At 43.4% G+C, this 26,235-nt stretch overlaps 1 protein-coding gene across 1 annotated transcript in view; it reads right to left on the bottom strand.

The window, feature by feature from the left end:
* The window catches only part of SDK1 (sidekick cell adhesion molecule 1), an 816,979-nt gene that overhangs the window by 262,226 nt on the left and 528,518 nt on the right, over positions 1 to 26,235 (bottom strand). The window lies entirely within an intron of this gene.

Genomic DNA, 26,235 nt, shown 5'->3' on the forward strand with positions numbered 1-26,235 from the left:
AATGACAATGGAGACACGACAACCCAAAACCTATGGGATGCAGCAAAAGCAGTTCTAAGAGGGAAGTCTATAGCAATACAATCCTACCTTAAGAAACAGGAAACATCTCGAATAAACAACCTAACCTTGCACCTAAAGCAATTAGAGAAAGAAGAACAAAAAAAACCCAAAGTTAGCAGAAGGAAAGAAATCATAAAGATCAGATCAGAAATAAATGAAAAAGAAATGAAGGAAACGATAGCAAAGATCAATAAAACTAAAAGCTGGATCTTTGAGAAGATAAACAAAATTGATAAACCATTAGCCAGAGTCATCAAGACAAAAAGGGAGAAGACTCAAATCAATAGAATTAGAAATGAAGAAGGAGAGGTAACAACTGACACTGCAGAAATACAAAAGATCATGAGAGATTACTACAAGCAACTCTATGCCAATAAAATGGACAACCTGGAAGAAATGGACAAATTCTTAGAAATGCACAACCTGCCAAGACTGAATCAGGAAGAAATAGAAAATATGAACAGACCAATCACAAGCACTGAAATTGAAACTGTGATTAAAAATCTTCCAACAAACAAAAGCCCAGGACCAGATGGATTCACAGGCGAACTCTATCAAACATTTAGAGAAGAGCTAACACCTATCCTTCTCAAACTCTTCCAAAATATAGCAGAGGGAGGAACACTCCCAAACTCATTCTACGAGGCCACCGTCACCCTGATACCAAAACCAGACAAGGATGTCACAAAGAAAGAAAACTACAGGCCAATATCACTGATGAACATAGATGCAAAAATCCTCAACAAAATACTAGCAAACAGAATCCAACAGCACATTAAAAGGATCAAACACCATGATCAAGTGGGGTTTATTCCAGGAATGCAAGAATTCTTCAATATATGCAAATCAATCAACGTGATAAACCATATTAACAGACTGAAGGAGAAAAACCACATGATCATCTCAACAGATGCAAAGAAAGCTTTTGACAAAATTCAACACCCATTTATGATAAAAACCCTGCAGAAAGTAGGCATAAAGGGAACTTTCCTCAACATAATAAAGGCCATATATGACAAACCCACAGCCAACATCATCCTCAATGGTGAAAAACTGAAACCATTTCCACTAAGATCAGGAACAAGACAAGGTTGCCCAGTCTCACCACTCTTATTCAACATAGTTTTGGAAGTTTTAACCACAGCAACCAGAGAAGAAAAAGAAATAAAAGGAATACAAATCGGAAAAGAAGAAGTAAAGCTGTCACTGTTTGCAGATGACATGACTATACACAGAGAATCCTAAAGATTCTACCAGAAAACTACTAGAGCTAATCAATGAATATGGTAAAGTAGCAAGATACAAAATTAATGCACAGCAATCTCTGGCATTCCTATACACTAATGATGAAAAATCTGAAAGTGAAATCAAGAAAACACTCCCATTTACCATTACAACAAAAAGAATAAAATATCTAGGAATAAACCTACCTAAGGAGACAAAAGACCTGTATGCAGAAAATTATAAGACACTGATGAAAGAAATTAAAGATGATACAAATAGATGGAGAGATATACCATATTCTTGGATCGGAAGAATCAACAATGTGAAAATGACTCTGCTACCCAAAGCAATCTACAGATTCAATGCAATCCCTATCAAACTACCACTGGCATTTTTCACAGAACTAGAACAAAAAATTTCACAATTTGTAATGAAACACAAAAGACCCCGAATAGCCAAAGCAATCTTGAGAACGAAAAATGGAGCTGGAGGAATCAGGCTCCCTGACTTCAGCCTATATTACAAAGCTACAGTAATCAAGACAGTATGGTACTGGCACAAAAACAGAAATATAGATCAATGGAACAGGATAGAAAGCCCAGAGATAAACGCACACACATATGGTCACCTTATCTTTGATAAAGGAGGCAGGAATGTACAGTGGAGAAAGGACAGCCTCTTCAATAAGTGGTGCTGGGGAAATGGACAGGTACATGTAAAAGTATGACTTTAGAACACTCCCTAACACCATACACAAAAATAAACTCAGAATGGATTAAAGACCTAAATATAAGGTCAGAAACTATCAAACTCTTAGAGGAAAACAGGCAGAACACTCTATGACATAAATCACAGCAAGATCCTTTTTGACTCACCTCCTAGAGAAATGGAAATAAGAACAAAAATAAACAAATGGGACCTAATGAAACTGCAAAGCTTTTGCACAGCAAAGGAAACCATAAACAAGACCAAAAGACAACCCTCAGAATGGGAGAAAATATTTTCAAATGAAGCAACTGACAAAGGATTAGTCTCTAAAATTTATAAGCAGCTCATGCAGCTCAATAACAAAAAAAACAAACAACCCAATCCGAAAATGGGCAGAAGAGCTAAATAGACATTTCTCCAAAGAAGATATACAGATTGTCAACAAACACATGAAAGAATGCTCAACATCATTAATCATTAGAGAAATGCAAATGAAAACTACAATGAGATATCATCTCACACGGGTCAGAATGGCCATCATCAAAAAATCTAGAAACAATAAATGCTGGAGAGGATGTGGAGAAAAGGGAACACTCTTGCACTGCTGGTGGGAATGTGAATTGGTACAGCCACTATGGAGAACAGTATGGAGGTTCCTTAAAAAACTACAAATAGAACCACCATATGACCCAGCAATCCCACTACTGGGCATATACCCTGAGAAAACCATAATTCAAAAAGAGTCATGTACCAAAATGTTCATTGCAGCTCTATTTAGTATAGCCATAAAAGGAAAAGAAATTGAGTTATTTGTAGTGAGGTGGATGGACCTAGAGTCTGTCATACAGAGTGAAGTAAGTCAGAAAGAGAAAAACAAATACTGTATGCTAACACATATATATGGAATATAAGAGAATAAATGTCATGAAGAAGCTAGGGGTAAGAAAGGAATAAAGACGCAGACCTACTAGAGAATGGACTTGAGGGTATGGGGAGGGGGAAGGGTAAGCTGGGACAAAGTGAGAGAGTGGCATGGACATATATACACTACCAAACGTAAAATAGATAGCTAGTGGGAAGCAGCCGCATAGCTCAGGGAGATCAGCTCGGTGCTTTGTGACCACCTAGAGGGGTGGGATAGGGAGGGTGGGAGGGAGGGAGACGCAAGATGGAAGAGATATGGGAACATATGTATACGTATAACTGATTCACTTTGTTATAAACGAGAAACTAACACACCATTGTAAAGCAATTATACTTCAATAAAGATGTAAAAAAACCAAGATCACTGATGGCAGACCACCATAACACATTAATAATAATGAGAAATCAAGCTAGAAAGTCATACCAGACACTTCCCTCTCTCTAGCCCCATAAATTAGGGTATGATAAATCCTGCTGACTCGACATTCTCCCCCAAACTCACAAGTGTGATCCGTTCCCTCTACCCTCTGTGCCACTCGTAGTTCAAGCCCTGGGGCTATCTCATCCGACATGCTGCAAAGCCTTCTTCCAGTTTGCCAAGTGCTGCAGCCAGCATGGTCTGAAGACACGCACAGGTCTGTAGCCCTGAATGAGTTACCATGACCCACGGAGGAAAGTCCAAAAGTCCCAGCATGCACAGCAGGATCTTCCCATATTGAGCCCCAGGCCCGTATTCCATCACCTCCCTGAACACAAACTGGCCGCCAGCTACGGCGGAGTGACTGCCATTCCTGGGGTGTCTTTCCCGCCTCTGCAGGCGGCTCCCTGCCGGCACTGTCCTTTCACCTGGTCCTCCCCACTGCTTCCTTTTCATCCCGAAAGGCTCAGCGAATTGTCCTCTCCTCGGTAAAGCTTCCTCAGAACTGGCACCTCCTCAGGCTAACTGGGGGCCCCCCTGTGACCTCAGAGCCCCTGGGGCTCACTCTAGGGGTCAGTAGCGCTGATCACCTGCCTAACTGTGGTTCTGCTTGGTCTCCTCCCGGGAGGACTGAGGCCTCTCTGAGGTCCAGTCTGCGTCTGGGATGTGAGGCGTGTGCGCAGCCCGGGTCTCGTGCAGTCTCTGACGTGCAGTGGGTCCCAGTGAATTACACCGTGAGGTCCTCGACTAGACTGTAGGTTCCGTCAAGTCAGCAGCCCCTAGCCACCCCACAGGGCCCATTGCGACAGCACGCTCGCCATCAGGTGATCACTCAGAACTTTAAGTGCCCTGAAGGCCGATGCTGTGCTCAGAGGCTGACTCCACGGGTGAGAAACGCATGGGGATGGTCAACGCCTTGATGTGATCAGTGCTCCCTGCTAACTGTCTCCGTTCACCAGCGAGAGTGAGAAAGCCACTCTAGCGCCTCTGCCCCCCACCTCCCCCTCCAGCTGCCCTCCGTTCCATCCTCACTGGATGGGTGCGGAGGGCCGGGCACGTGACCCGTCTCTGCTTCTTGACCTGCACCTTCAGGTGGGCCCCCTGGCCTCAGCAAAGACAAAATCTGACGTGAAGGCAAGGGCAGTACTGGTGCACACCTCCAGGCCGCACAGCCAGCGTTCACCCTAGGTCTTGCCTCTGCGGACGAACTAACCGTCCACTGGTCAGTGACACACATCGTTACGTCCCGGGGACGGAAGGCTGGATCTCAGGATGTGCCAGGAACCCTAGGTGGTCTGGTCTGTCAGGCAAGGCAGGGAGAAGGTAAAAGGGGGTAGAGGGAGGTGAGGTACCAAAGACAGATCGTGTGAGATGGGATATAGTTAATAATAGTAATTATATTAGTGATAGCTTGAATTATTCATATTTAGTAAATAGTCATTATATTAGCATTGATAGTAATAGTTATGAACTCATGGGCTAATGATGATTGCATTGAATGTTGTAATAATAATGGATAGAAGAATAATTCTATGCTAACAGATCAATCTGAAAAGAAGCAGAATACAACACCATAAGTGGTACAGATGTATTCATGAGAAAAAGGGTGTGAGAAACCACGTATGTGGAAAATTATTAGAGGATAGATTGGGCCAGCTAAACAAGGAAGGCTTTAGGTAGAACTGATATCCAATGTCCTTTCCTACAGACGAACTTGAGTAACCCACAGATGCTTCCCGAGTGTTCCCAGTCAGCATGGTGTGGAGATGGGGGACACAGGGGCCCCCGCTACTTCTGGGGTTCCCAGTCGTCCCCTGAGTTTGGGCTGGGAAGGCAGCGCCTGGGGCAGCTGATCCGACATCCAGCCAAGGAAAGTATTGCCGTGATCTCTGCCTAGATGGGAACTCCTACGAAACTATGGATTCCTTAGGAGGCCCGTGAAACTGAGTTTCTTGGGCCCTGAAACAGAAAACTAGAATTAAAAACGAAGCTGCTTCTGCTTTATTGAGACTTTGCTTAGAATCCCTGAGCCCTAAATCTTCTCATCTTCTAATGGTGACCATATACCCTGTGTGCAGGAAGAGGGGTGTGTGTGCGTGTGTGTGTGCAGAAAACACCGTTGGGGCAGACCTTCATAGTGGCCCAGGGAGGCTTCAGACCAGGATGGTAGCACCAGTGTGACAGAACAGTGCAGTCAGTTAATACTTTTTCGTGACCTTGGAAAGCTCGGCACCTTTCAGAATGCTAAGGAAACAGATTCCCTGGCCAGAAGAACCTGGCCCCCTGAGGCAATACTCTGCAACATGCAGCTGTTTTTCTTACACAGGCGAATTCGCCAACGCAGAGAGCCTTCATAGACAGAGTACGGCTGGTAAAATGTATGAGACAATTTTGAACAGAGTATTGTGCTGTGGCAATGTGGCGGCACAGCAGAATAATCTGTTTTTGTCTCGTCTCTCTTTGAAATGTTCCGATTGTCTCTCTGCTGAGGCTCTGTGAGCTGCAGAGAGAACAGAGGTACCGAGCTCTGCACATTCCACCGGAAAATAGTGCGACTGTCTGCTGACGCAGCAAGAGGGGAAGCATCGTACACTAGGTCATTGTTTTCCCTGCAGAGAAACACAATGCTTCCACATCGGCATCACCAAAAAGCCAGCAGTCCCTTCAGATGGCCTTTCAATCCATGGGCGTTTTTATTATTTTTATACATTTTAAACGAACCTTACCCTCGGCTTCTACTTCTCCTATAAAAGATTTACTTCCCCGGGGGTGTCGATGCGTAATGATCCTTACTGCTCATTTATGTTTTCAAGGCTGTGTTTCAAGCCTGTTGCATTTAACGTTTATCCAAAAGAGGCTGATTTATGTATTCAGAGGGACTTTACTTTAAGCAAGTGAGGTATACAAAAAGAGAAAGCCACAGATCACGTGAACTGAGAGGATTCTTTAATCATTGAGCTTCTCTGTAGCGCATATAGAACAAATCCATCCGCACACACTTGATGCCTGGAAGACACTGCACCAGGCCCTGTGGGGACCACGCAGATGGTCCCTGGCCTCCAGGCGTTTCCCAGGCCTATCACCTCTGGGAGGGCTAGGGACGCACTAAAGTCTTAAGGGTCAGTCAGTGCTGTCAGTGGCCACACCGCCCTCAGGAGAGGCCACACAGGAGGATCCAGGCCCATGCCCGCTCCACCAGCTGCACCTAACACCAGTCCACAGCGCCACCCACAGAGTAGATGGAGCGCGGGCCCAGGGCCGAGGCAGGAGTTAAGACTGGAGTTTCTGGTGGCCGTCGGGTCACCACCTGAGAGCTTGAGAATGCAGCCAAGCCGGAGGACAGCAGAGGCAGACATGGGAAGAAACCCAGTCCCAGGAAGCCGAGCATGCAGGCACAGCTGTGTCTGAAGACAGTCTGCCCCTGGACCCCCCATTACCTGTGCCAAGAAATTCCCTATTCATTTGTAAAGCCAGTTCCAGGAATAAATAACCTTCAGGGGAACCAGGAGGAAAATGGGCCAAGAGGCACAGTCAAAGGGGCCACCTTCCTGATCTCCTTCCCGCCCCCCTGTCCACCTGAGTAGAGAAAGACCATCTAGATGTGGCCTCACTCTCATCTCCTGACGGACCGTCTTAGAACCCCAAGATTGCCTATGTTGGTGGAAAGGACACCTACAGATGCAGGGGACTTCAACCCGTGCCTTTCAAATAGGGCTCATTCCTTCTTTATTCGAAGGCATCCAAAAAATGATTTCTTTTCCTCCTGAATCCCCCAAAGAATGCTGCCTTTCCCTCACCCCTGCTCTAGAGACCAGGGAAGACACAGGCAAAACACAACTATGTTTTCTCTTACAAAAGAGCATGACTTCCTCTTTGACATCAAAAATATCTTAAAAGTGATTTGGAGGAAGAAGACAGCCGTCACTATAAACCTAGGGGTGATAAGCAGCTGAGCTGACCAGATGCCAGGGTACTTAAAGGAAGGAAGGGCTTGCTAATGGCCAGTTGTAGCAGACGGACTAAGGGTCAGAACACCCTGACACGTCCACCACACGCTTTAGGGGTCGCTCCCCTAAAGTCATGATGTTGTTTCCATGTGACCCACCCTTTCTGCTCACAGCTGACTGGGCCGTGGGTGGGCATCTGGCCAGCAGTCTGTGAAGGGATCTGCCAGTGACACCTGGGCACGAGGTCACGGTGGGGACCTAGACCAAGAAGATCTTCACCTGGATTGGGTGACTTCCCTCAAACCCTGCCTTCCTTATTTCCACACGGACCTGAGCAGTGAATTCTCTGTCACTCTCTGGAACCCAAATGAGTGTCTGCTTTTTCTGCAGCCCCACGTGTGGACTGCGTTAGACACACAGCAGGCGTCATCTGGGTTAGAAATCCAGTTCCGCGGACATGCCGTGCTGCTTCTGTCACCGCCTTCACCACACCGCACTGTAATCTTCTCTCTCCGTCTCTGTTTTAGGACCCACGTCTTAACTCACTGCTATCACAGAATCGAGTGTATTGTAGACACTAACACAGGTTTAAGTGAAGGAAAGCTAAGCAGCAGAGAAGTGATGAGAAAGGCCAGGGGATAACTGTGAAGCAGGAATGAATATAGCGCGAATTCAGCATCACCCCAAGCCCTAAGCAAACGAACCACCCCTCCTGAAATAAGAATAAAAAACCGAGCAGTATGTACACAAGCACTCGCTCAATCAAATTACTGTAGTTCCACAGAGAATCACATTGGATGCACACGGCAACATGTAGCAATAACTGGGCAATTCCAGAGCTAAAAAGTATGGTCTTAACTCTGAATATCATAAATGTTAACCTAGACAGAGGAAACTTGATAGAAGACCCTCACTATCTCTGCTGTTTGAGTGCTACATCTTTTGTGATTTATTTTATTTTGCTAAGAATATATTTAAAAAACACAAAATTACCATATGATGCAGCATTTCCACTCCTAGGTGTATACCCCGAAGGATCGAAAACAGGGACTAAAACACAGTGAGTGTTCACTGTAGCACTATTCACAACAGCAGAAAGGTGGGAACAACCCCAAAGCATGCTGACAGGTGAATGAATAGACAAGTTGTGGGACGGTCATTCAATGGAATAGTATTCAGCCAGGAAAAGGAATGAAGTTCTGATATACGCTACGGTGTGGATGAACCTTGAAAACATTATGCTAAGTGAGATAAGCCAGATACAAAATGACAAATATTGTATGATTCCACTTCGATGAAATATCTAAACTATGAACATTCATCGAGATAGAAGGTAGATTAGAGGTTACCAGGGGTGGTGGGGGAAGATGGAATGGGGAGTTAACGCTTAACAGGTAAAAAGTGTCTGTCTGGGGTGATGAAAATATTTTGGAAATAGGTATTGGTGATGGCTGGACGACATTGTGAATATAATTAATGCCACTGAATGGTACACTTAAAAATGGTTAAAATAGCAAGTTTTATGTTATACGTATTTTACTACAATAAAAAATCTATTTAAAGTTTTTTTTAAAGATCTATTTTTTTTAAGATCTATTTTAAAGATCCAGCAATCCCACTCCTAGGCACACATCCAGAGAAAAACATGGCTTCAAAGGATACATGCACACAGTGTTCACTGCAGCACTGTTTACAACAGCCGAGTCATGGAAGCAACCTAAATGTCCATCAACAGATGAATGCATAAGGAAGATGTGGCACATATACGTGATGGAATACCACTCAGCCATAACAAAGGATGAAATAATGCCACTTGCAGCAACATGGATGGACCTGGAGATTATCATACTAAGTGAAGTAAGTCAGACAGAGAAAGACAGATATCATATGATATTGCTTATATGCGTAATCTTAAAAGAAAAAGGATACAGATGAACTTATGTACAAAACAGAAACAGACTCACAGACTTAGAGAACAGAAGTTATGCTTACTGGGGGGAAGGGTGGGGGAGAGGGATACCTTGGGAGTTGGGGATTGACGTGCACACACTGCTGTATTTAAAATAGATAACAAACAAGGTCCTACTGTGGAGCACAGGGAACTCTGCTCAGTATTTGTAATAATCTAAATGGGAAAAGAATTTGAAAAAGAATAGTACATGTACACGTATAACTGAATCACTGTGCTGTACACCTGAAACTAACACAACATTGTTAATAGACTATGCTCCAATGTAAAATAAAAATTAAAAAATACCGATTTAAAGATTTCTGATTTTAGCTACCTGGCAGAATGAGCTATCATGGACCCATTCCTGCTATAAGCACATAAAGTTCTAGGTGAAATATAAGAAAGAAATTTAAAATGCAGAGCTAAGCCTGATAGAAAAAAAGAAGACAATTAGTATATGCCAGAAAATAAGAAATATCAAAAAGACAAAGAAATGTTACTTGTGTTTTGTAGGACTCCTTAACCTGAAAAATTAATTTAAACCGTTTCCAGAACAATGAAACCAGTGGGACAATGACACACACAATGCAAAAACATTCCATAATAACACTTCGTAGAATTCATGAATAGGAGAAGGAAGTACTAATGAAGATGAGCTCTCACACACACAAAATACAGCCACCAGCAGGAAGAGTCAGTATAGTTAAAAATAAGCTTTAAACCCCCTGAACATGCGGCAAGAGAGTAATTTCAGAGAGCCTATAAAATAAAAAAGCTTCAGATGATTAAACATAAAAGAAAAAATGGAAATTCTAACAAAATAATAAAATACTATGAAAAGAAAAGGCAGATTTAAAAAGTAGCAAATAGAACTTCTCCAAATGATAAATATTGTCATTGAAATTAAAAATTCAGAGGTGAGGATAAATATTAGTAAGACAGAGCTAAAGTGAAAATAATCAAATGGAAGAGAGATCAAGAAAATTTCCCAGAATATAGCAAAGACAGAAGAGAGAGAAACGATGAAAATGAGGCTTAAGAGAAAGTAAGGTAAAAGAAGAAGGTGCAGTCTATGCTTAACTAGGAGTTCTAGAAAGAGAGACTACAATAGGAAAAAGAAAAACAATGTCCATGAAAAGAAGAACCTTAAGAATTCTGGAACTGATAAAAGATGCGATTCTTCAGACTTATGAAACGTAGTGTCTCTTAAACAGGAGGAAATAAACAACCTAGCGAAACTGCAGACAGCAAAGGTGACGGGAAAGATCTTAAAAACAACCATAGAGAAAGATTACCCACAAAAGAATAATTGAACTGGCAGGAGTTTCCTTATCGGAAAAATAAGGTGGCTGAAGAAAATGGAATACTAGCATCAAGGGGTTGAAAGAAAATAAACTATCAGCCTAGAACTTTATACACATCCAGACTTCATTCAAGACTGAAGGGAAAATCACCCCTAACGATACCCAAACATATGCACAAACATTCATTGTGGCACTACTTACAATAGAAAAATAATGAAAATAATTTAAATGTCAATATACAGGAGACTATAGAATAAACTATGGTACAATGAATTTGTAGCTGCTGTTAAAAAGGAATGAAGGTTTTTATGAATTGATTTCCAGGATATTAACTGAAAACAAAGCAAGGTGCTCATTAATGTATAAAAAAAGTTTAGATTTTTATTGATCTATTTTATTGATATATTGATATATATTGATATAATTGATATATATTGGTATATCAATTGATATAATTGATATAATTGATATATCAATATTGATATATTGATATAATTCGTATACCATAAAAGTCACCATTTTAAAGTGCACAATTGAGTGGTTTTTATTATCACAAGGTTCTGCAACAATCAATACTACCTAATCCCAGAAACCACAAAACTCCTAGAAGAAAACATAGGCAGTAAGCTCTTCAGCATTGGTCTTAGCAATATTATTTTGCATATATCTCCTCAGGCAAGGGAAACAAAAGCAAAAATAAACAAATGGGACTACATCTAACTACTAGAAAGCTTTTGTACAGCAAAGAAAACTATCAATAAAATGAAAAGGCCACCTACCGAATAGGAGAAGGTATATGCAAACTATATACCTGATAAGGGGTTAATATTCAAAATATGCAAAGAACTCAGAGGATGCAACTTCAAAATAACAAATAACCCAATTTGAAAATAGGCAGAGGACCTGAATAGACATTTTTCCAAAGAAGATATACAGATGGCCAACAGACACATGAAAAGGTGTTCAACATCCCTAGTCTTCATGGAAATGCAAATAAAACCCACAAGGAGGTATCACCTCACACTTGTCAGAACAGCTATTACCAAAAAGACAACAAAGAATAATTGTTGTAGAGGGTGTGGAGACAAGGGATCTGTCATGTATATTGGTGGGAACATAAAGTGGTACAGCCTCTGTGGAAATTGGTATGGAGGTTCCTCAAAAAATTAAAAATACAACCACCACACGATCCAGCAGTTCCACTTCTGGGTATTTTTCTGAAGAAGAAAAAAAAGCCACTAATTTGAAAAGATGTATGTACACCTCTGTTCACTTCAACATTATTTACAACAGCCAAGATGTGAAAGCAACCTAAGCATCCACTAATAGACAAATGGACAAAGAAGATGTGTTATTTATGTAAAATGGAATATTAGTCATAAAAGGGGTGAACTCCTGCCAGTTGCCACCATGTGGATGCACTCAGAGGGTATTATACTGAGTGAAATAAGCCAGACAGAGAACGACAAACACCGTACGATTTCACTCAGACATGAAATTAAAAAAATAAAACAAATCAACAAAAGAGAAACAAACTCACAGATACAGAGAACGAACAGGTGGTTGCCAGAAGGGAGGGGCTTGGGGCATGAGTGAAATAGGCCAGGGAGATTAAGAGGAGCAAACTTCCAGTTATGAAATAAATGTGTCACGGGGGTAAAATGTCCAGCATGGGGGGTCTAGTCAATAATATTGCAAGAACTTTTTATGGTGACGGACTAACTAGATTTATGGTGGTGACCATTTGGTAACATACAGAAACATCGAATCGCTATGCTGTGCTCCCGGAGCTCACACCATGGCAGGTCAATTATATTTTGATATAAACAAAAAAAACAAACACTTTGTCCCTTTTAAAATTAGGTTATTTGTATTTTTATTGTTGAATTGTAAGACTTCTTTACCTATTCTGGACGACACACTTTACCAGATATATGACTTGCAAATATTTCCTCCTATTCTGTGGTACACGCTTGTTATTGCAAAAAGAAACACAGAAAGGATATAACAGAAACTTAGCAAAATGGCTGTTTATGGGGCATGGCTGAGAACGGGGTACGATGTAGAGATAGGAAACAGGACTGGGCTTCTCTGAGTGTATCTTTTCATGGAGTTTTAACTTTTGAACTATGCTAATGATTTACATATCCAAAACTATATTACTAAATCAACAGAGATAGGAAATTTTCCTACAGTTGATTCAGACAGAAACTAACCAACCTAATTCTACATCAAATAGATAATTATAATCTGCATAAGAAAAAAAAGAATTAATCCAAGAAAGTTTGGAACCCAGTAACTGGCTGTAACTCTCAGTGGGATATCTTTTTTTTTTTTTATTTTTATTGGAGTGGGGTTGATTTACAATGTTGTGCTAGTTTCGGGTGTACAGCAAAGTGAACCAGCTATACATACACATATTCACTCTATTTTTGTTTTAGATTCTTTTCTCATGTAGGCCATTACAGAGTATTGAGTAGAGTTCCCTGTGCTGTGCAGCAGGTTCTTATTAGTTACCTATTTATATACAGTAGTGTGTATATGTCAATCCCAATCTCCCAATGTATCCCTCCCTCCTCAGTGGGACGTCTTTTATGCACACACACACACAAAAACCTAGAAAGAAATCCTGAATTGTACTTAATGACTTTATAGTAGGTAGTGGTATTAGTATAGCAATTGCAAACAATTTAGTGTGAATTATAGAATTGAGAAAATAAATAAATATATTAATTTTGTTGGAAATCAGTGTTCTCACTGTGGAATAAGGGAGATACAAATACGTAATGCAGGGAGGGGAGAAAGAACCCTGTGATATCAGTACTAAATGAAATTCAGAAGTGCCAGTGTAAGTGCATGAATTTATATATAACTTATATATATAATATATAAAAATATAAATATATTTTTCAGTGGATAGAGGAAGGAGATATATATATATCTTATATAATATGTCTTATATATCTTATATTATCTTACTATGTATATCTTATATATCTCCTTGCTCTGTCCACTGAAAGAGCTTAAAAGCAATAATACCTCAGTAGTAATGAGCACACCCAGTTCCCAGATCTTGGTTTCTAAATACCATACTCTACTTAAAGGAACCATGGCCTCTTGGAACCTTGGCTGATTCCAGGGCCGTGGGCAGGGAAAATACAAGGTGAGCACCTTCTTGTGCCAGAAGGTGAGAAATTCTCAAAATCAGATGAGAACATGTTGAAAGGCTATAGGACACACTTTGAATGGACCCTCGCCAGCCAAATGTGGAACAATTTGAGCATCAGAATGAATAACTGAAGGATTATATTATAACACGTTGAACTAACAGAGAGCACATGAGTCCGTTCTAAACATTTTTTTAAAGGGCGGAGGTATGGAGAAGGAAAAGCAGTTCTTTACAGAAGAATGCTAACTTTAAAAACATAGAATGGTAGATGTTTAAAAAATCACTGGCATTTGACTGAAGCAAGAGTCATCAATAAATGTTAAAACCGTTGGGAAACAGAATAGTCACATAGTTTCAAAGTATTGCCACACAGATTTTTAACTAATCACAAAGGAAAAGAAATGCATCTTTACATGTGGAAAAATCTGTTGGCCTCCATTTAACCAAGTAATCCCTTAATCAAAAATCATCAATAATGAACAAACAGACATCCAGTGACCTCTGATGTGGTGCACTGAGAAGGGCATAGTATCACCAGAATGTTTAACCTGAATCTAATGAAGATAAAACAATCAGACAAACTCAAGACTGAAGAACATTCTACAAAACAGCTAGTCTGGAGTTTTCGAAAATGTCAATGTTAAGTCGAACAAAAGGCCAGGAACTCTTAGATTAAGGATAAGGAGATGAAGAGGACATGAGAACTAATGCAATGAATAATCATTAACTGGATGCCAGAACAGAAAAAAGCTATGAAGTTCTTTATTGTTATAATAAGGGACATTTGGATATGAACTAGGTACTAGATAATAGTGCTAAATAATGTTAAAATTTAAAGAGCGACATTTCTACCGTGATTATGGAGGAGAATGCTCCTACTTACAGTTGATAGGTGTCGGAGTACTTAGGGGGAATAGCGCGACAAATTTCCAGATGCTTTAGTCTAAAATGGGTGTGTGTGTGTGAGAGAGAGAGAGAGAGAGCGTAAGTGGAAAACACTAAGAATCTGTAAATCTCGGTGAAGGCTGTAACATACACACTTTATCATCTTACACTTCTGCAGGTTACAATTTTCCCAAATAAAAGTGGGAGAACCAAAGAGTGAAGTGAAATAAAGATATTTTCAGACTTTCAGTAGAAAATGACTTCCAAAGACGGTACTTGTGTAAGAAGGATACCAAACCCGGGGGGGGGGGGGCAGAAGAAATGATGTGTAATCTGAATGAGCACTAACCGGGAAAAGGAATTTTGTGTCATTATTGTAACTAACTTGGGGATTAAAAACAGGACAGAACCCATACGGGAGGCCCCGCAGACGTGAGATGTGGAGGAGAAGTTGGCCAGTACTGAAGTCGGTCCCTTTCTGTTCAGAACATGCTGCCTGATCTCCATTAGGTCCGTTATGCATGTTAGACATTTGAGGGTAACCACTATAAAATGGAAATCTTTATGTAAATTTAAAAATACACACATTCTATATTCTATAGAATCTGGGGGGAAGTAAATGTGTAAGAAAATAGGAAAACACAGATTAGAAGGAGTAACACCAAGTTCAAGTTACTGGTTCCCTCAGCAAAGAGAGGAAGAGGGGGCAGGGGAGAGTGATATTTACAGTTAATTTTTTTATAAGAGAATCCATTCGAATACATAACAGTTTATATGGTGAGGCACCATGTGAGTGAGGGAACCAAAAGCCAAGGGAAGAACTGCGCTTTGCTGTGACAACTCCTGCAGCTGAGATGTGCGCAAAGCCTGGGGCAGGGGCGCTCGGGGTCAGGGAGCTCCCCCTGCAGCTGTGTCAGCCTGCACTGCCGCCTGAAAACACTGACATTGAAGACAAGGGTGTCCAGGACAGAGAAACAGGGTGGCAAAAACACAAAGATGCAACAGAGCCGGGCGTTTGGACCACGGCGCGGCTGAGCGTGACGAAGTGCTGGTGCAGAGGGGAGGATATTGCTGCCGGCCTGTGAGGGAGTGTGGAGGCAGTGACACCACGTCTGGACCAGAGGAGCTGAGGGCTTCACCTGCATTCTCATTCAGTCTCCCCAACGATCCTCTATGGGAACCTCAGTTACTCCCATCTTACAGACAAGGAAACTGATGCTTCGAGCAGATGAGCATTCCTGTAAGTCACATAGTACGGGGCAGGCATAGGATTTGCACACAGGTCTTTTTGACTTCGGAGCTCCGTTCTTAAAAAGATGTTAACCTGTAGGTGATGGGGAGATATGAGAGAACCTCAAACAGAGGAGGCATGGACAGATGTGCCATGGGAACAGCCCTGTGGAAGTTTTAAAGCAGAACATCACTGTAGGGGAACTGCGGGTGAGCAGTTAAAAAATCAAGGCTAGTCTGGAGGTCTCTCAACACCAGACCAAGGAGGTAAGTGTCTTTGCTTTCCAAGACAATTTTCACACACTGGCCCACTTGACATTGACAGTAAATCTGGGAGGATTGCAGGAAATAGATTCTAATAAATTTCTCATGATTAAAGTTGGAATCAAAAAGAAACCTAGAACTATACTGATATAATAATAAAATGAGGTACATATGGGCTGTTTTATCTCACTATATTATTGGAAAACCGTTAATTCAGAATTGATGATAACTCATTTAGTAGGGATTGGGTTAAAAAATCGACATTTGTTTAAAGATAAAAGCTTTTCTCAGCAAATCAACAATATAAACAAGATGTCGGGAATAACCTCTTTGCACTTACAAATGAAAGATGTTCGCTGTGATAAAATTACCATCTATTTAATAAAACATGTTCCCAAAGAGCTCTAATTGCTAAGACTTAGTTTGACAACCAAGGGTGACAAAACGCCTTCAAAATAATAAAACCAGAACCCTAAATTAGTCATTCTAATTTTTTACTAATTCAGATGACTTATCGTTAGTCAGAATTACTGCGAGGCTGCTCTTTTGTTTCAGAAGCAATTATTTTCTTCAGAACAATAGGATGTAAAAAGCAAAAGACAAATGATAAAACTGAACAAATATGTGCAATGCACAACATCTAAAACCATTCAAAAAATCGGCAAAGTGCCTGAAGAAGAAACAACTTAATTTTCATTGTCCAATTTAAATTATCGCATACATATATAATTTTCCATATATTGCTTTGAAATTTAAAAAGTTAGCTGAAAAGAATTCTTGGGATAAGAGAGCCGAATGACAAGAACATTGTACGAGAAGGCAGAAGGTTTTCAGCTTTGGCTCACATCATTTCTTCAACCTAGAACGGCTCTGCCATCATCGGTAAGCCTGACTGCGCCCAATTCCTAGGTCCCAAGTCAACTATCAGTACTTCAGTGAAGCCTTCCTGGATCATCGAAAGTCAAAAATAACCTCCCTCACTGAATAACTGAACTGCTACATCTGTACTTCTTTTCATTTCAGGCTGCAGTCACTGATGCTCATGCCTCCTGTTCCCTCCTGGAATGTGAGCTGCTTCCTGTTGGCACGTCGGCCTGTCAACTGTGTTGACTGGTCTCCGCACACAAAGCGGCTTCATGTAGCCACACCTCCACCGAAGGAAGAGAGGGCAAAGAGATGGGCTAAGAAGAGGAAAGGAAAAACCCAGAATGAGGGAAAAAGAAAAAGAGAAAAAGGAGGGAGAAAGGGGAGAAGGTGATAAAGAGAAAATGGAAAGGAGAGAAAAAAAGAAACTGAAAATGGCAAGGAAAGGGGACTTGATCAAAGTTGGCTAATGAACTATATTCATTTACCTCTTCTTTTTCCCATGAGAATTTTATATAAGAAAATATGCACACTCACATGCACCTGTAAAAACAAACTGGACGATCTGGTGAGATGGCTATCAATACGCGAAGAGCCTTAACAAGCTTGTGGCATGTTACGGGTCCCTAGAGAACAGCAGCATTGTCCACAATGGCCAAAAGGTGGAAGCAGCCCAAGTGTTTGCTGACAGATCAGCGAATGAACAAAATGTGCTCCATCCGTACAACGGAAATTCAGCCTTTGAAAGGAAGGTAAATCTAACACGTGCTGCAACGTGGATGAACCTTCGGGACGTTACGCGGCGCAAAGTGAGTCAGACACATGGGGTATGATTCTACTCATATGAGGGATCTAGAAGTTATCGAACTCATAGAGGCAGAGAGTAGAAGGGTGCGTGCCAGGGGCGGGGGAAGGCGGAATGGGGAGTTAGTGTTCAATGGGGACAGAGTTTCAATTTGGGAAGATGAAAAAGTTCTGGAGAGGATGCTGGTGATAGGTGCACAGCAACGTGAATGCAGTTAACGCTACCGAACTGTGCACTTAAAATGGTTACGGTGGTAAATTTTATGTCCTGTGTATTTTACCACAATTAAAATTCTTTTATTGAAAAAGTAGATGGAAAGGACTTTTGCTTTCAGCTGTGAAGGACTTAGAGGAATCAAATGTATTTCCTCACCTTAGCTAGAAAACCGAATGAAACGTATGAAACAATGATTTTCAGATGTTGGCCCACAGGCAGCGAAGAGCACTGATCCCTGGGAGAGACGGTGTGCGGCTGCCCCAGCTCACTGCTTCCAGAGTGTCCATCCCAGGGCGAAGGACCCAAACACATCCCTTTGGGCCTCCTGAGTTGACAAGACAGACTTCAGACTTTGGGGAGGCAAGGAGGCTAAAGCTTGTGGGCTCGAACCCCAGAGAGGAGGTAAGAGCACAGACACGACATCCAGAGATCTGAAGGGGAGTCCCCTCCCGTCTTCTGCTGAGTGCTGGCCTGTGCATCTGTGGTCCAGGTAAGGAGGCCATCCAGGCCAGGGAGGGGCAGGGGCGAGGAGTAGGCAGTACACCCCCAGGAGCCCAACAAGGCCAGAAGGAGTTTGTGCTCCATGACAGCCGGCATTGGGCAGACTTCACCACCAGCAGACCAGCTCCACCAGAAAGGTCAAAGCAATGCCTCAGGGAGAAGGAAAAGGATGCCAGACAGAAAGTTGGATGCACACAAGAGAATAGAGAGCCCCCAGACGCTAAGAATGTGAGTAGATCTAAAAGACTTCTGTTTCTCATTTAAAAAAATTTCTTTGAAAGAAAAGTGAGAGAAGCAGTAAAGATATAGAAGACTTCAACAGCATCATAACCTACTTGACCTAATTGATATTTATAGAACATTCCACACAACAACAGCAAAATACAAAGTCTTTTCAAGTGCACACAGAACATTTGCCAAAATATTGTGGGCCATAAAACAAATGTCAATAAATTTAAAAGGACTGAAATCATGCAAAGTATGTTCTCTGACCACAACAGAATTAAATCAGCAATCAGTAACAGAAAGACAATCTGGACAATCTCCAAACAGTTGGAACTTAACAACACACATAAATAACCCACAGGTCAAAGGAGAAATTACAAAGGCTATTAGAAAATATTTTGTCATGAATGAAAATGAAAACCCAACATATCAAAAACCTGGGATGCACCTAAATCAGTGCTTAGAGAGCTATTCACAGCATCAAAGGTTTACGTTACAAAAGAAGAAAGGTCTCAAATCAGTGACCTGAGAATCCACTTTACGCAAGTTCAGAAACGGAGTACACGAAGGTCAGCAGGGGGAAGTGGTGAGGGGCGGGGCCGGGAGCCACCGGCTCTGCCAGGGCTGTGAGGAGGTGTCAGTCCAGCGCAGAGCACAGAGCTTCAGGGGGCCGGAGCCAGCAAGCTTCCAGGCCCAGGCTGGGCAGCCCCCAGCCCCAGAAGGCTAAAGCGGAGGCCGTAATTCAGCTGGAGCCATGAACGTTTTTAAACCTGCTCCAGATTTAAGTTACAGGGAGAAGTAAACTAAGTTTTATGAAAGCTTTGACTTTTAATACTATCGGCAGTATATTAAAATGTTCTGAAGATGATTTATGACACGTATTTTCCCAAACTGGTCCAACTCCAATGGTGGAAAGCATGGAAAGTTCCCAGCTTAAAGTACTTAAAACACGCCTGGCCCTATCTAGAGAGGAATCTCAGGAGACATGGCTTAAGAAAGTTCCCCTGTCTTTTAGTGAATTTATTCCCGAATCTTTTTTTTAAAATTTTTATTTATTTTTGGTTGCACTGGGTCTTTGTTGCTGTGCACGGCCCTTCTCTAGTTGCGTCGAGCGGGGGCTACTCTTCGTTGCGGTGCCCACGCAAAAAAGACACGGGAAGCATGTGGGGAGAACCCTGTGGGGAGTTGCGACACCACCACTTACAAGCGTACCTTAGGCCAGGCTCAGCAGAGCTGCAGCTGACTTGCAGGATTCTTAAGTGAAAAATAAATGTTGGCTGTTGGATGCCACAGAGATTTGGGGGCTGTTAGTTACTGTAGCAAAAGCTGACTAATGCAGAAACCGGTGCACAGAAGGAGGGGCTGCCATGACAGAAAGCTGAAACCGGTGGCATTGGTCTGGGTCTAGGTGATAGGGTGCCAGAAAACTCCTGCAGGAAGTTGGCAAAATGGCAACCCAAGGTACGCGGCACTGACACACCTGCCAACAAATAGCACCTGTGATAACTCAGAAGGTAAAAAATGCACCCACTAAACTTGTTTTCAGAATGTTACCAGTGCGAATTGATTGTTACAGGATACCTTTATATCCTATGCAGGGAAGGAAGCCCCCCACCCCAAAACAAAAACAAACAACCCACTGCTTTGCAACTGAAAGGGAATATAGAAAATCCAAAAATTCCAGGACTCGAAGGATTTGCAAATGGAACTATTATACTTCTCACCAAATCAAGGTTGGCCATTAAGGCACAGCCTCCTGGTAAAGACTAAATCAAACGTATGACTGTTAACTCCCTTTATCGAAATCCCCCAGTGGAATCTTCTCAGTTGCACAAAATGGCCCCGGGAGAAAGACCCGGAATTTGGTCTCTTGGAAGCACCAAAAGCTCAAAGTACTTGTGACTGAGCGTAGAGAGAGGACCTGGGATCAAAGATTAAAAACAAACAATGGTTTCACGAAGCGCCAAACACACTTTGAACCTGAATGAAAACAGACTGTGGCCATTCGCCGTCTCAAATGATCCTCAGCTTCCACCTTTCCTATGGGTAGGAGACAAGTTAAGAAGTCTGCTTGCCATCGGGGAGGGCATTTCTTCTAGCGCCTTCCTCAGAGGGAGGCGGGGAGGATGAGAGAAGAGTGTAACTTCCAGAGGGTGATCCAGAGTCATGCAAACGGCAGACTGGGGCGCTCTCCTAATCAAGGAACACCCGAACCCTTGCCTCGGGTCTGAAGTATTTGCCCAGCAGGGTATCAGGACTGGTGTGGGCTGTGGTGGGTCTCCTGCCCTTCCTCTTTCCGAAGTGGGGAAGCAGTGGTCCTGCCTTTTGGTTCACGAGACTCCGCGTCAGGAGGGGCTGACTGGACACAGTGCGGACCTTGACCGTGTGACGCCATGAACGTGTGAGAGTCTTTCATGTGGGGGAGAGTGCACACGCGTGACCGGCACATCACATGCTCACAACCGCTCGTGACCTCCCTGCTCTGGCTGTGTTTTTCCAGCAGGCAGGTACACAGCCCTGCCACGTCTACTGCGGACTTGGGCACGCGAGCTGCTTTGACCAAGGGAACGTGAGAGAAGTGACGGCGCACCAGTTCCCAGCAGAGGCTTCAAGAGGCACCGGGTGTTGCTGCTCCCGCGCTGGAGCTTCTGCAGTGAGGAGAACATGCCCCCGCGAGCGGCTGCTCCACGAGAGCCTGGGTCCCAAGCGAAGAGCACGTGCAGCCCGGGCTAGAGGCGCCCAGCCTGGCCCAGCCCGGCCAAGCCACAGCTGACTGGGAGACCAGTGAGAAACAAGTGTGCGCTGCTGTAAGCCCCGGAATTGCTGCAATATTCGTTACCGCAGCAAACACTGACTAGCATTCAAGCATAATAAGCACAGAGCCAAGGCCACCCCCAGAGAATCGCACGTCAGCGTCTCTCACGGCTGTGTTCAGCAGCTTTGCTCAAGAGAAACATACTCCAGCTCACACGTGTATCTTCAGCTCTACTGGCAGCCACACTGACAAAACTAAACGGTAAGAAGTTTAAAAATATATTCTATCTCATCCAGTATGTCTAAAATATAACCATTCAAAATGTGATCGAGGGGCTTCCCTGGTGGCGCAGTGATTGAGAGTCCGCCTGCCGATGCAGGGGACGTGGGCTCGTGCCCCGGTCCGGGAAGATCCCACATGCCACGGAGCGGCTGGGCCCATGAGCCATGGCCGCTGAGCCTGCGCGTCCGGAGCCTGTGTTCCGCAATGGGAGAGGCCCCAACAGTGAGAGGCCCCCGTACCGCAAACAAAACAAAACAAAACAAAACAAAACAAAATGTGATCGATACAAAAACGTAAACTTGAGATAGTCTCCTAATTTTGATACTAAGCCTTCAGGACCTGACAGCGTTTTGGTACAGCACGTCACAACTTGTGTGAGCCACATTTTAAGTACTCGATAGCCACACGTGGCTGGGGGCTGCCACACTGAACAGTACAGGTCTCCAGAATGACTCTTCTTCCTTATTAGAACTTCCACGAGTGAAAAGCAGAGAATGCCAGCACCAGCTCCAGCTGCCAACTCTCTACAGAACTCTGAGCAAGGAATATGTCTGGGAGTCATCTTAAAATGAGAGATGAGACCATTTCTCGAGTTTCTCTCTGCTTTGAGCACTTAGGAAATGTCAAACCAATACTGACTGCTCAATCACTCGGGAGTTCTTGGTTATAAACGATAGAAACCAACTTATGTAAAGCAAGGGGTGGGAGGTTCCCAGGAAGGTTCTCAGGAGTTCACAAAACCAGTAAGAGTCTGGCCAGGCAGTCTTAGAAGACAGACAAACAGGAGCTAAGGTATGTCTAAGACAGCCTACAGTCAACACCTTCTAGTCGGCACGGTCTGGAGAGGATGTCAGTGGCACTGCTGTAGGACTTGCCACCTTTGGGCACAGCCACGGTGAGCTCTAAAGCAGCTACAGCGCCTTAGGTAGAGGAACCCAGCCCTCCCTTTGTCTTTGTGTCACCCAGGCTACCCCGTGTCCTGAGAGATCTGGGTTCCTGGGTGCCAGGTGGCAGGATGGGAGCATCACGTCCCTACAGGGTCTCACTGCCATCTTCACCAATGCAAGTGCTTTTGGACATAAGGCACTTGTCTTAGTATTAGGAAGTATGCAAAAATTCAATTACATATTTTCTATCCTCAAGGATCCTGGTGGCATTGATTAGACATCACTTTAGTGGGTTTTTGAATTTCCAGGTCCTAGAGGACAACAGTGCTATGGGCAATTTTGTCAGGATCCCTGAAGTCGTCTCAATGCATCTCATTAAAAAATTAAAAGCAACAAGATTATGCTATTCCCATATCGCCACTTAAAAAAAATCAAATTTCATTGTTCCTTTTAAAATTCTTGCAATTATCAGAAGTGCTCACAGATTCGTTTTTAGATAAAATGAAAGAACTAAAGTGAACATAGCTTATCATATAGAATACGAAGAGAATGATTCAAAAGATATGAAAACCTTGCCGATTCTGCACCAATACCTTATTATGGAAAACACTGGCTTCTCACAATATGCGCAAGATTGTTTTGCCTCTGTACAATGCAGAAATGAAGTCTACTGCTCCACAAATCCTGATAGCCCCAAATTAGATCTACACTAGAATCCTAAGATCCTATTAGTGTATGATTTATCAGAGTCATTTCCACTGTGGTGGTATCACCATTGTTTTGTGATGATATACTGTACAAAATGCTATTATCAAGGAATTACATTCTGTGAACAATGAATTCAGTAGCAGTCTGTTAATGCATTACCATTGATTTATTGGACACATTTTCTCTTTGGGTCCTCAAAAGCCTTTGTAAATCCACTCTACAGCAGGGCAAGTAACAGCACAAACCCTCCAGAGCAGAGTGGGGTTCCCGTCCTGTCCTGCTCTCAGGGGCCAGAGACCAGGCTGTAGGATGGGGCACACTTATGAAAACAGCATCGGACGGTGGGAGGAGCCCTTCTCACTCAGAGCAAGAAATTATTTCCACAGTTTTCACCACAAATCGCTGAGTGAGGACAGCCTGGGAACAGCTGTAAAAATACGGTTTCCTCCCTCAGCAGACAGAATCTGTGCATGTCCGCGGGAAAGAGAAGTAGGGCCGCAGATGTAGAAGACAAACTTACGGTTACGGGGGGTGGGGGGTGGGCAGGGGGATAAACTGGGAGATTGGAATGGACATATACAGACCACTATACGTAAAATAGACAATCAGCAAGGACCTACTGTAGAGCACAGGGAACTCTACTCAGTACTCTGTAATGGCCTCTATGGGAAAAGAATCTAAAAAAGAGTGGATACGTGGATATGTATAACTGATTCACTTTGCTGTACACCTGAAACTAACACAACATTGTAAATCAACTATATTCCAACAAAAAATTTTTTTAAAATGCATTTTTTAGTTGTTTAGGTTTCAAGACAGCTGTGAGAACAATGGTTTATTACTACCCCACGATGATATTTCATGCCAAGAAGATTTATTTCCAAGCATAACTCAGAGGGATAGGAGAGAAAAAGATGTTACAACTAATACGACGTATAAAGTGAAGAGAACACATCTGCTTAAAGAACCATAAAGACGAGGGAAATGACAACATGCTCTTTCGAATTTTTAAATAACAACACGCTTTTCTTGATTTGTTAAATAACCAAACAAATATATCTTATGAGCAAGAGCAGCCTGTCTCTGGGCGTTTCTGAGGAATTAATGAGCAACTGACACACCCAAGGCAAAATTCTTCCAGCCTTTCAGAAATCCCCAGAAAAGGCCGTAGGCGGGCCTTGATCACGACTGCTTAATTAATGGTACTTCTCTTACTGGGGAAGACGTTTCTGGGTTTCTGGGGTTCACTAAGACCCAGCAGTCCCTCCCCTGCCCTTGCTGGGCACTCGGAAGACTGCACTTCCCAGCCTTCTCGTAACTAGCTGGGCCATGTGACAAGATGTGGTGAATACAATGGAACTAGAAGCGGCATCTTCATTTCAGGGCTGAATCAGTGAGAGGCCCCAGTGGGAGCGTCCATTCATTCCTGTGACCTGCAAAGGCCCGATGGGCTCGGGGCAGGGGAGCCACAGGATCGACACCGCCCAGCTCCCCGAGTCACCACGTGGACCCGCAGTGGACTCTGTGTGGGTGAGCAATAAACCAGTGTTGTCGTCAAGCCACTGAGACCACGGGGTTGTTTGTGACAGCCGTGGAACCTAGTCTACTCACTACTCGAAGTTTAAATTAAAAACACGTCACTCCAACAGAAGTATTTCCCCAGCCTCATCCGTTTCTCTTCAGAGTAGGCAAGTCCTTCACTGAAGCAAGTAGGCTCAGCATCTCAAGAGTCAACTTTTGGGTCAGAGTCAGGTGGAGAAGACCCCCAACCCAGACGGAGGAGGTACCAAGCCCATGAAGCCACTGTTGAGCTGAACTGCTAGTTAAATCCTTGGGTTGGCAGGAAGGAAGGGGAGTTTCCACAGAGAAAAGAACATGAATGACCTACGAGTATCACCTAAAGCAAGTCACTTAGGCCATTAAGACTCAGTTTTATTACAGTAAGTCCCGTACATACGAACGAGTTCCGTTCCAAGAGCGCGTTTGTTAAGTCCAACAAAGTGAGCCTAGGTACCCAAATAAGAAGATCGGCTGCACAGTACTGTACTGTAAGAGGCCGATAATATTTTTCACACAAATCATACATAAAAAACATACACAAAAAGTAAACATTTTTCATCTTACAGTACAGTACCTTGGCAAGTACAGCAGCGCAGCACAACAGCTGGCACACAGGGGCTGGCATCAAGGGAACAGGCAAGAAGAGGTACTGACTGCAGTGGGGAGAGGAGGTGGGAGATGGTAGAGCTGAAGGGTCGTCAGCAACGGGAGATGGAGGGCAAGCTGCAATGTCACTCACGCCTGCCGTTGATGGAATGCACGTGCACACGTTTGAAAGTTCGCGACTTGAAGGACTGTGTGTAGGGGACTCACTATATCTGTTCAATGAAAGTGACATGACGGCCTCATGCAGCAGATGCTGTGGACCCCTGCCTGCATCCATCCCCTCCGCCCCCCGCGGCAGTGCCCACTGGCAACCTCCCAAGGCCGGTGTCTGTATCCCTCCCTGACAGCTTTCTCTGGGGGCCGGAGCCTGCTCTGCCTTCACCCACAGTGGCCAGACATGCCAGAGAATTCGCTCCCCCCACGCACCACTGTCAAACCAACGATCACAAGTCGTATACACACCTCGGCCCCCTCCCCCTCCCCTGCACTGACTCCAGAGTCCCCCAGAGGGATTAAGCGCTGCTCGTCTACGGCACTACCTGCTACCGTGCCTGATAAGAAGCCTCCGCCGGGCCGCCTTCCCTTCGCTGTGTCACACGTCACCCCTGTCCTAGGACTGCCTCTTGGATAAACCACTTGCATTGAAATCCTTGTCTCAGGGGATGCCTCTGGGACATTCAAAACTCAGAACTCAGCTTAGGGTAGAAGAGGGAGAATTCAAAATAAAACGACACACAAAACG

This window comes from Stenella coeruleoalba (genome assembly GCF_951394435.1).
Source record: "Stenella coeruleoalba genome assembly, chromosome: 15".
Classification (NCBI taxonomy): domain Eukaryota; kingdom Metazoa; phylum Chordata; class Mammalia; order Artiodactyla; family Delphinidae; genus Stenella; species Stenella coeruleoalba.